Source organism: Canis lupus, chromosome 22 (genome assembly GCF_048164855.1).
Source record: "Canis lupus baileyi chromosome 22, mCanLup2.hap1, whole genome shotgun sequence".
Lineage (NCBI taxonomy): Eukaryota > Metazoa > Chordata > Mammalia > Carnivora > Canidae > Canis > Canis lupus.
The window spans coordinates 38,518,127-38,527,281 of NC_132859.1; positions in this window are offsets into that span (position 1 = coordinate 38,518,127).

Sequence of the window (9,155 nt, forward strand, 5' to 3'; positions counted from 1 at the left end):
TTTGAAATAAATTTGAAAACCACTTTTTGTCTCCTATAGCTAGTTAGACTACAGAAGGCTTGAGCTGTCTCTCTTCTACTTGGCTTCTTAACCCCACACTTCTTACAAATTAGTAAATGCCTCAAGGGGAAACGTACCTAGGCATATTGCTCACCATGATGCATTTTTCTTCAAAATCATTCTTGCTTTCCAAGGCCTTCAAACACCTGAAAGGTTGGGGGGAGGTTGCAGTGTTTTGTTTTTAATTTTACCTCGTTGTTTTGGTGTCTAAGCAGAATTATCAACTTGTATAAACTACTCCATCATTGCAAAAAACAGAAGTCACATTCTGTTAAAGATATGCTGATGGAAATTTTTATGTCAGTTTCAGATCATCATTATTGCCAATCTTAAAATTTTAACTGCATTCCCATAAAACTGAATCTGATTAGATACTACCTATCTACATAAAAATGTACAGCTAAAAAAGACGTCAGTGTGTATCTCTAATCTCCTGTTTTGCAAATGATTCACCAATTTAGCAGGAAGTTGAGGCTGGAACACTGACCTTCCAGTTCTCAGCCCAGTTTGTGCTCCTGTACCATGGTGCCCCATGAATAATGCCAACACATCCTCAAAGCTTCATGACTGCATCCTTCCAAAACTCCTTCAGCAGGAGTTTTAGTAGCATGACTCAAGAATGAATGTACTCTTGATGTTATGCAAGGAGTTTCTTTCTTTCTTTCTTTTTCAAATTTTATTTGTTTATTCATAAGAGAGACAGAGAAAGAGACAGAGACATAGCCAGAGAGAGAAGCAGGCGCCATGCAGAGAGCCGGATGTGGGACTTGATGCTAGGAACCCGGGATCATGCCCTGAGCTGAAGGCAGACACTCAACTGCTGAGCCACCCAGGCATCCGTGTGCAAGGAGTTTCTACAAATACACCAACAGATTTTAGTCAGACCAGTCTCCCAGTGGGACACTATCACTCCTTCATCCTCCATCTTTTATCCTTAAGAAAACAACCTGTATGCCCCAGATTAATGAATGACATCTGCAAGCAGAATCCTGCTAGAAACCTAGGGCAGGTATAATTGTTCCAGGACTGGAGAAATGTCGACATCCATTGGTAGGGACTTGGGGAATGAAACCAGAGAAGCCCATTAATCTAAAATAAACTATAGCACCTCAGCCTGGTTTCAGCTAAACAGCTCCCCTGCTGGTACTTTTGCTGCTGGCACTAACTGCAGTTAAAGAAAGTTCATGTTTCTCAGGAGGCCCCAGTATAGGAAAGGCATCTTTAATTTTAAAAAGCAGGATAAATCTCTATCTCTCCCTTCCCTTAACAAGCATTTTCACAGGCCTGGTGGTAGGAGTGGAATGTTGTAGGCGGTATCTACACACTGCTTTGGTCCCCAAAGACTGAGTGCATTGAATAACCGCTTGCCATAAAGTCAACATAGGTTCTACCGGAGACCAGCATTTGGGAGCCTTGCAACAAAGCCTTGGTTGAGCGACTTTCAGCAAGCCTGTCATGTGACCTGGCTACTCCGTGGTGTGAATGATATATCCAGCTCAAAGACTTTTCAAGAGCCAGCTATAAAAGTACACAGAATTCTGCTTGCTTACCCATGTGAAACTTTATTTCCCCAGTGCTTATTCGTCCTGAAATTAAGTTCACTCCTTTGAGAGATACGAGAATTTGCTTAACCAGCAAGAGAGTCATAAAAAGGCAGCTCCCAATATTTCCTGCCCTACAGCTGGGGAACACCCTTGGCATCAGGGAGCACTGTTCTGTTCAATACACATCAACACATTGCTTCTACAGAAAGCAAAATGACGGTTTTACATTGAGGACCTAGGCATTCTGACCATGTCACCTTATTTGCAGAGCTTATTTGACATTTTCAGTGATAATTACCACTGAGAAATTCATTAAACATCCAATTAGCCAAGGCCACTGAAAGCACCGTGGTCTCACACAATCTTGATTCCCAGTATCTGACAAAGGAAGCCACAGAAATGTTGCCAGGTCACCAAGAAAAACAAATACATTACTTTTAAAACCTATAATTTACTTCTTAGGAGTTGTCAGGTACAACAGAATTTTCTGGAAATGTTCTATATTTTAATTGGGGTCTGGGTCCAAGTAGATGCATACATTTGTCAAAGTATAACATCAAATTCGATACTTGTCACCTGTATACTTCACCACATCTACATTGTACTTTGAATTAAAAATGGGGTGGCAGAGGGAAGGAAAGATGACTCTCCTGGTCTGATATAAATAAATAAATAGATAAATAAATAAATAAATAGATGTCATTTATCGAGGAGAGGAATCAGGAACTCTCTGCAGAGTCATCAGAGGAACAAGTGGGAGAGGTGGCCTGGAGCCGGGTAGCTTATTTGTAAAGAGCCCTCTACATGAAGCTCAACTCTACTCCTCATTTGATTCCCTTAATGTACCTGTGTTTTTTGTTATATGCCACCTAGCATTACTTTTGAAAATAAGAACGTAAGTTCTCAAGAAATTCAGCTATTATGCCCTAATACCCACCAACTCAGCTTAGCCCTGACACCTCTCACCCTCACAACCATTCTGATCAATTTTTCCCTAAAGGTGATGACCCATGGTCCTTGCAGAGTGGTGCTTCCTTTCCACAGTGCACTCAGTTCAACAGAACTACTATAATAAATAAATAAATAGATTGGGACTAACAATCATGTCCCCCTTTGCAATGGAAAAGAAGTTTCAGGGGATCCCTGGGTGGCTCAGCAGTTTAGCGCCTGCCTTTGGTCCAAGGCGCGGTCCTGGAGTCCCGGAATCGAGTCCCGCATCGGGCTCAGCATGGAGCCTGCTTCTCCCTCTGCTTGTGTCTCTGCCTCTCTCTCTTCTCTATGTCTATCATGAATAAATAAATAAAATCTTAAAAAAAAAAAAGGAAAACAAGTTTCATTTTCAGAAACAACTTCCTTAGCTTTTCTTTCAGGAATCTCCCTGCTTTCTTTTTTTTCAAGATTTTAGCTGTTGCCTTGAAGAACAATTAATAAGAAAATGCCAGAGAGATCTAGTTGTAATTTTGAAAGAAAACACTGTTATCTCCCAGAATTGGAAGATATTTTAAAATAGTATTTTTTCAATGTATCTTGAAGGGAAGTCATTTTTCTCTGATTTCCTGCACTGACTATAGAAAGAAAAGAAGTCAGGTACTGAAAAAAAATGAGCTTTGGGATAATTAATAAACATGTCCAAACCTGCTTCTGTTGTATCTCTGTGTAAATGGTTATAACTTATAATAAATAATTAATGTGGTCCTCATTTCCAAGGAGACAATTGCCAACCTGTTTCCTTTCAGAACAGAGGAGACAACTCTAAAAAATCAATTCCATCAGCAGAACGCCTTGGGACTCTTTCTGCGGTTCTCCTTGCAACCCATTATTTCTATGAAATATTTGCACTCCAAGAACAGAAATTAGGATATCATTTTTGCAGAATAAGGTCTAGAGGCCAGAAGGTACAATGGAACAATTTTCTTACTTTTTTTTTTTTTTAATTCCAGCACAAAATATGATGGGGGAAGGTGGAAAGGCTAGTGGACTGAGTCCAAAAATCTGTGTTTTGCAATCTGCTAGTTGAATGACTTTCTGTGAGGCATGGAAATCAGTGATGGTGGTGGTGAGAAATGGTGGATGGAACTTGAGAAGAGGACTACGAATTAAGCGAGGTGGGTTCAAGTCACAGTTGTGCTACTGGATAGAAATGTCCCCTCAAGTAATTCTTCATTTCTGTAAGAGTCTCAGTTTCCTCATCTGTTAAATGGAGCCCATCTCCAGCACTCTATCCAGCCCTCTGAGTCTGTAGAGAGTGCCACAAACAGCAGGCTTCCCCAATATTTATTTATGGAATTTTAAGAATGTTAAAGCACACAAGCTCACTGCAACATCAAGAAGTGAATCCATTGGCCTATTCCTACAGTTTCTACCTTTCCACAATAGGGTGATGTTGTTTTCATTTCTCAAATAAGGACCATGTACATATAAGAAGTGAAATTAGCCAAAGTGCAGATGGTTTGGCACAACTTTTCCCTTCCAAATATTCAACTTCCTCTATTGGCTGTCAAAGTCTTATTTGCTTAAGGAAAAGGAGATCAGCCATAAGGATCCCAACTATCCAGTCAAGGTCATTTATAGGGCAGAGGACAGCTTAGGTAAACAATTTCAAAACTCCCCAAGCTTATTTTTAGTTTGAAATATCAGCCTGCTTTCTTGTTTTCTTTCCAATATGCCTCTACATAATCGGATTCTGATTAGAGTTAATGAGGAAGTTCTCAGGTTTGGTTTTTGTTCCTCAATCTTGCTCATGGCTGTCTGATCCACTGTTCCAAGGCATGTCATTTAATGCTCTTGAAATTTTATTCTATTTGCACGACGAGTAGCAGCTCTCTACCTGTCAAGAATGATTAATATACCATTGCGTTGACTGTCATATTATTATTTACTATCTATATAAATAAAAGGATGCAAAGAGAAATTACATATTGCACAAACATAAACTTAAAACACTAAAAAACAAAAGCACACAGCTGAGAACAGCTGTTTACATTTCCTTTGGGACCCTAATATAGAACCAAGCAAATAAGTAAGAACTAAACGATTTCCCCCATAACTTTAGCAGTAGGTGGCACACACACACACACAAGCAAAAATCTGTTTCCTAAACCTTGTGTAACCTATAGTATTTGTTGGATACCCACCTGACCCAGAATCACAGAGCCTTTCCCCTCTTACCTAAAATTAATACCACTGAATCTAAATACAATGTGTGGCCAGGAGTCCTGTTCCTGTACTTTGTGAAATTAATGAAGCCAAGCCCAGTACTTCAGACAGAGCTAATGATACTTCCTAGAATTTTAAAACTCCTGCCTACCTACAGCTGTGCTCTAAACATAGCACTTACCCTAACCTGTCTGGGAATTGCACGGAGTACTTGGCAAAGCTGGATTTGCAGGAAGCCGGGCAGCGTGTGGATTCTCAGCAGGTTGAAAGAGGGAAAGCCAGGGAGTTTGCTCAGGACCTGATATGCTTCTCATTCCTTCCATAGGAACACCTTTGTTATGACCCCGTGGGTTAGGGCACCTGTAATTTCTGTCACTAGAGAAGAAAGAGAACAAGAAAGGGAGTAAGGAAGGAAAGGGAGCTTATAAATCTTATGAGCCATGCTGTGCACTAGATCCTAGATGCACAGGGCTGAATAAAAAGCATGTTTGTAACATTGAAACTCTCCTAGTCTAGTGGTGGAGGTTCTATGTGTTTATGACAATTACATTCAATTAGAGTTACATAGTTACTTCATTTTGCTCTTCCAACTGCCTTGAAAGGGCAAAACCATATAGTCTATCCATGAAGATCCTAAGTTCCTAGTTCAAACTGATATGAAGCCTCAAGCCTAGCTTGGCCACTGCCTTCCCGTAATTATCAAATCCCTCTTGATCTTCATCAGTGATGTGGGGTGGGGGCAGGTATAGCAATAACACCCATGTCCTGGGGATGATTGTAAGAACTACACAAAATAATACATGCAAATATTTATGTAGGTCTTGGAATAAAATAAAGACCCAACACAACTATTAGCTCTGTTAATTAGCATTCCTACTGCACAAACGATAGAACAGGCTCAGGAGTCTGGGCCTTGTTCAGGTTTGTTCAGAATGCATAGCAAGAATAGGACTTGAGTTTGTATTCTGGTCCCAAAGTCCTTCTCTGTGCCCAAGGAACAGAAAAATTACCATGACTTAAGCAGGTGCTCTGTCCAGAGAGATGTACTGCTATGTTCCAGGGTTCTCTCCCTTTCCACATTTGTCGCTGGCTTTTGAAGCTTCTTCCAGCCCTCCCTCCAGTGGTTATAGGAGTTCCCAAGTATCACACCCTATGTCTTCCATGGGATCTCTCTTCATCTGCTCACAAAAGAGCAAGGCTTGAGACTGTATTTAAGGGAGGCCTAATGAATCTGAGAACTATGGTTCTCCAACATTTTGCCCTCCAACATTCTACATTTCATAATAAGGTCCAACATGTGAAATCTCAGTGAGTTATCCCTTCTTCCATTCATTCACTCATTCCAAACAGCTTTTTTCTTTTCTTTTCTTTTCTTTTCTTTTCTTTTCTTTTCTTTTCTTTTCTTTTCTTTTCTTTTCTTTTTTCTTTTCTTTTTTTTCTTTTCTTTTTTTTCTTTTCTTTTCTTTCTTTTTCTTTCTTTCTTTCTTTTTTTTTTTTTGGTGGCAGGCAATGTTTAAAGATTGGAGATGTAATTCTGAATAAGATAAAGTCTTTGCCTTTGGGGAGCTTAAATCTTACTAAGGGGAACATGAACACATAAACAAAAATATTTTGTATTTTTAAGTAATGGTATTATAAAGAAAATAAGGCATTGTGATAAGATGCAGAGGGAGGGTACCAGCTTGGATTGCACGTTCCAGGAAAGCTCTCTCTGAGGTGACGACTTTCAACAGAGACCCAAATGAGAAGGCAGAGCCAGACATTGAAATTTGTAGAGGGCAAGCAGTCCAAAATAAAAGGAAATAGCAAGTGCAAAGAAATATGAACTTGGTTTGTTCAAAGCATGGCAAGCAGCCCATGGGGCTGGGGTGTTATGAGCAAGCAATAAAGTGGTACAAAATGAAGTTCCCAGAGAGGTTGGGGCACAATCAAACACAGCCACCCATGCCCCAAGAGAGACATTAGATTTTATTCTGAGTGTAATGTGAAGTTCTAAAGTTTTAAGTTCAATGTGAGTCACATATTTTTTTCAACATTGTCTTCTTTCCTGCTTTGTGGAGAATGGACTATGGAGGGACAAGGGGAGAAAAAGAATGATTCTGCTTTGCTATGCTAGTGACTCGGACCAGAGTAGCCATGTTTTCAAGTTTTGATGAACTCAAGCCATTATTCTTTTTTTTTTTTTAAGCCATTATTCTGCATTGACATTTAGCATTTGAGACTTTATTTGAATAATTTACACTTCAGGAATCTTCAAGGTTTGACACAAAGTGACATATAATCAAGAGTTGAGCACATTTCGACATTCTTTTTAAAATTTGGTTTCAAAAAATAAATAAATAAATAAAAATAAAAATAAAAAAAAAAACCTTACACCTCAGAGAAGCACCTTTTGAAATCTGCAGGACTTAAGTGCTAAGATCTACCATCGTTCTGCCTGTGTGTTGATAACATAAATGATGTTAATCCTGCCCTGCCTTCCCTTCTTTACTTTGAGGAACACAGACTCTTCCATAATTCACAAATCAGAAATCCTGGTTGACCCATTTATGTGATATTCTCCCTCTGTAGCTCACTCTGTCTCTCCCCCTTAGGTTTTAGAGAACATTCACAAATTGTCCGTTTACCAGAAGAAAAGGTTAAGTCATGAGGAAGCCTCTATTAAAGAAACTCCATCGGTTTTAGTGATAGAACACTTTACAAGTGTTCAAAGAGCAGGAATGATTGTCACACACTCTCACCCAGTGAGTTAAGTGTACGTATGAGAAAGGAAATACCTGGTCACTAAGAAACTAAATCCTTTAAATTGCTACTGTCCTTGGCTCCCTTTTGAAGACTAAGCCACAGAAACTAGCAATATCCAACCGTTGATTTATAGTCCCTGCCCACTTTCAAAAGCCATTCAAGCTGTAGGCATCCAGCATTAACTACTGTAGGGATAAATCTGGTCAACAACTCGGTTGGCCTCAGGAAACCCATCATGGTAGCAGATGAAGTCCATCTTTTACCTCAGACTAAAGCAAGAAGATGATGCTGAGATTACTTTTTCAAGGTATAAAGTCTTCCACTATCTTAAGGGTATTAACATTTTCTTCCACTTAAATATACCAAGATATTGTCTACCCCATTTCTCTAAAATAATCTTAAATCAAAAGACTTCATGGAGGGTATCCATGAAAGCTTTGAAAAATACATCAGTTCAGGGCAGCCCAGGTGGCTCAGGGGTTTGGCGCTGCCTTTGGCCCAGAGTGTGATCCTGGAGACCCAGGATTGAGTCCCATGTCGGGCTCCCTGCATGGAGCCTGCTTCTCCCTCTGCCTGTGTCTCTGCCTCTCTCTCTCTCTCTCTGTGTCTCTCATGATTAAATAAATAAAATCTTTTAAAAAAAGAAAAGAACAAATATATCAGTTCAAATTACTTTCTCAATGCTATCTGTGAGTACTTTTTTAGGGGTTAAGCCCTTAGCTTCTAGGTGCATAAGGGTATGTGCCCTCAAAAGCATAAAACTCAATAAAGTGTTCTTTCTTTCTTTCTTTCTTTCTTTCTTTCTTTCTTTCTTTCTTTCTTTCTCCCTACTCCTTCAAACTCGAGCTTTAAAAAACAGATTCTGTCCATTAGGGACAGAAAAACTTATTATGTGGCTAAATATAACCTGAATAATTTTCAGAGATGTGAATGCAAGGTCTTCATCTTGTATCCAAGGCAAACAACAGGGCATGGGTAATATGGTAGCTCATGGGGCGAGGAGGGAGTGTATATTAAAATTGTTGAGGCTTATTGTGCCATTTGATAGATTATACAAAGTTTTTGCTTTCAAGGTAGATGTAAAATTTGCCTTTGGGGTCTGTATACCCTCTTTGGAGACCATTCCTCCAATCCTTAATATAGAATGACCTTTAAATCAAGCAGGAGCTATGAATCCTGCTTGTTTGGATATTGCCAGTTTCTGTGATTTATTGTGTCAACATTCTGTCAAAGAATATAACAATTGGATGGATTTATTTTTTCTATAACCTTGTGGTTACTTCTTTACACACATATGCATACATATACCTACCCATAAACACATCTGTTCTATGAGCAAAGTCATGTGCCAGTCATAATGGACAGTGTAGGTTGGGTTTACTAAGCCCATTGAGTTATACGGATGTAATATCTACCCATTATCCTTGGGAACGTCTAATTCAACCCAAGATATTAAATGTTGTTTAGACTTTAGACTCCCCTTTGTAAGAAAGCTATTTGTTCTTAATGTATAGTTGTGTTTGAAAAGTAGCTTCTTACTAGTTAGGACACCAAGCCACATCAGGAGGAATGAAGTGCTGAAGGGCTAGAGGGATCTATCTTCATGGTTTGGTATCCACCCCCATGGTGTTATTTTAGCTTGAATTAGCC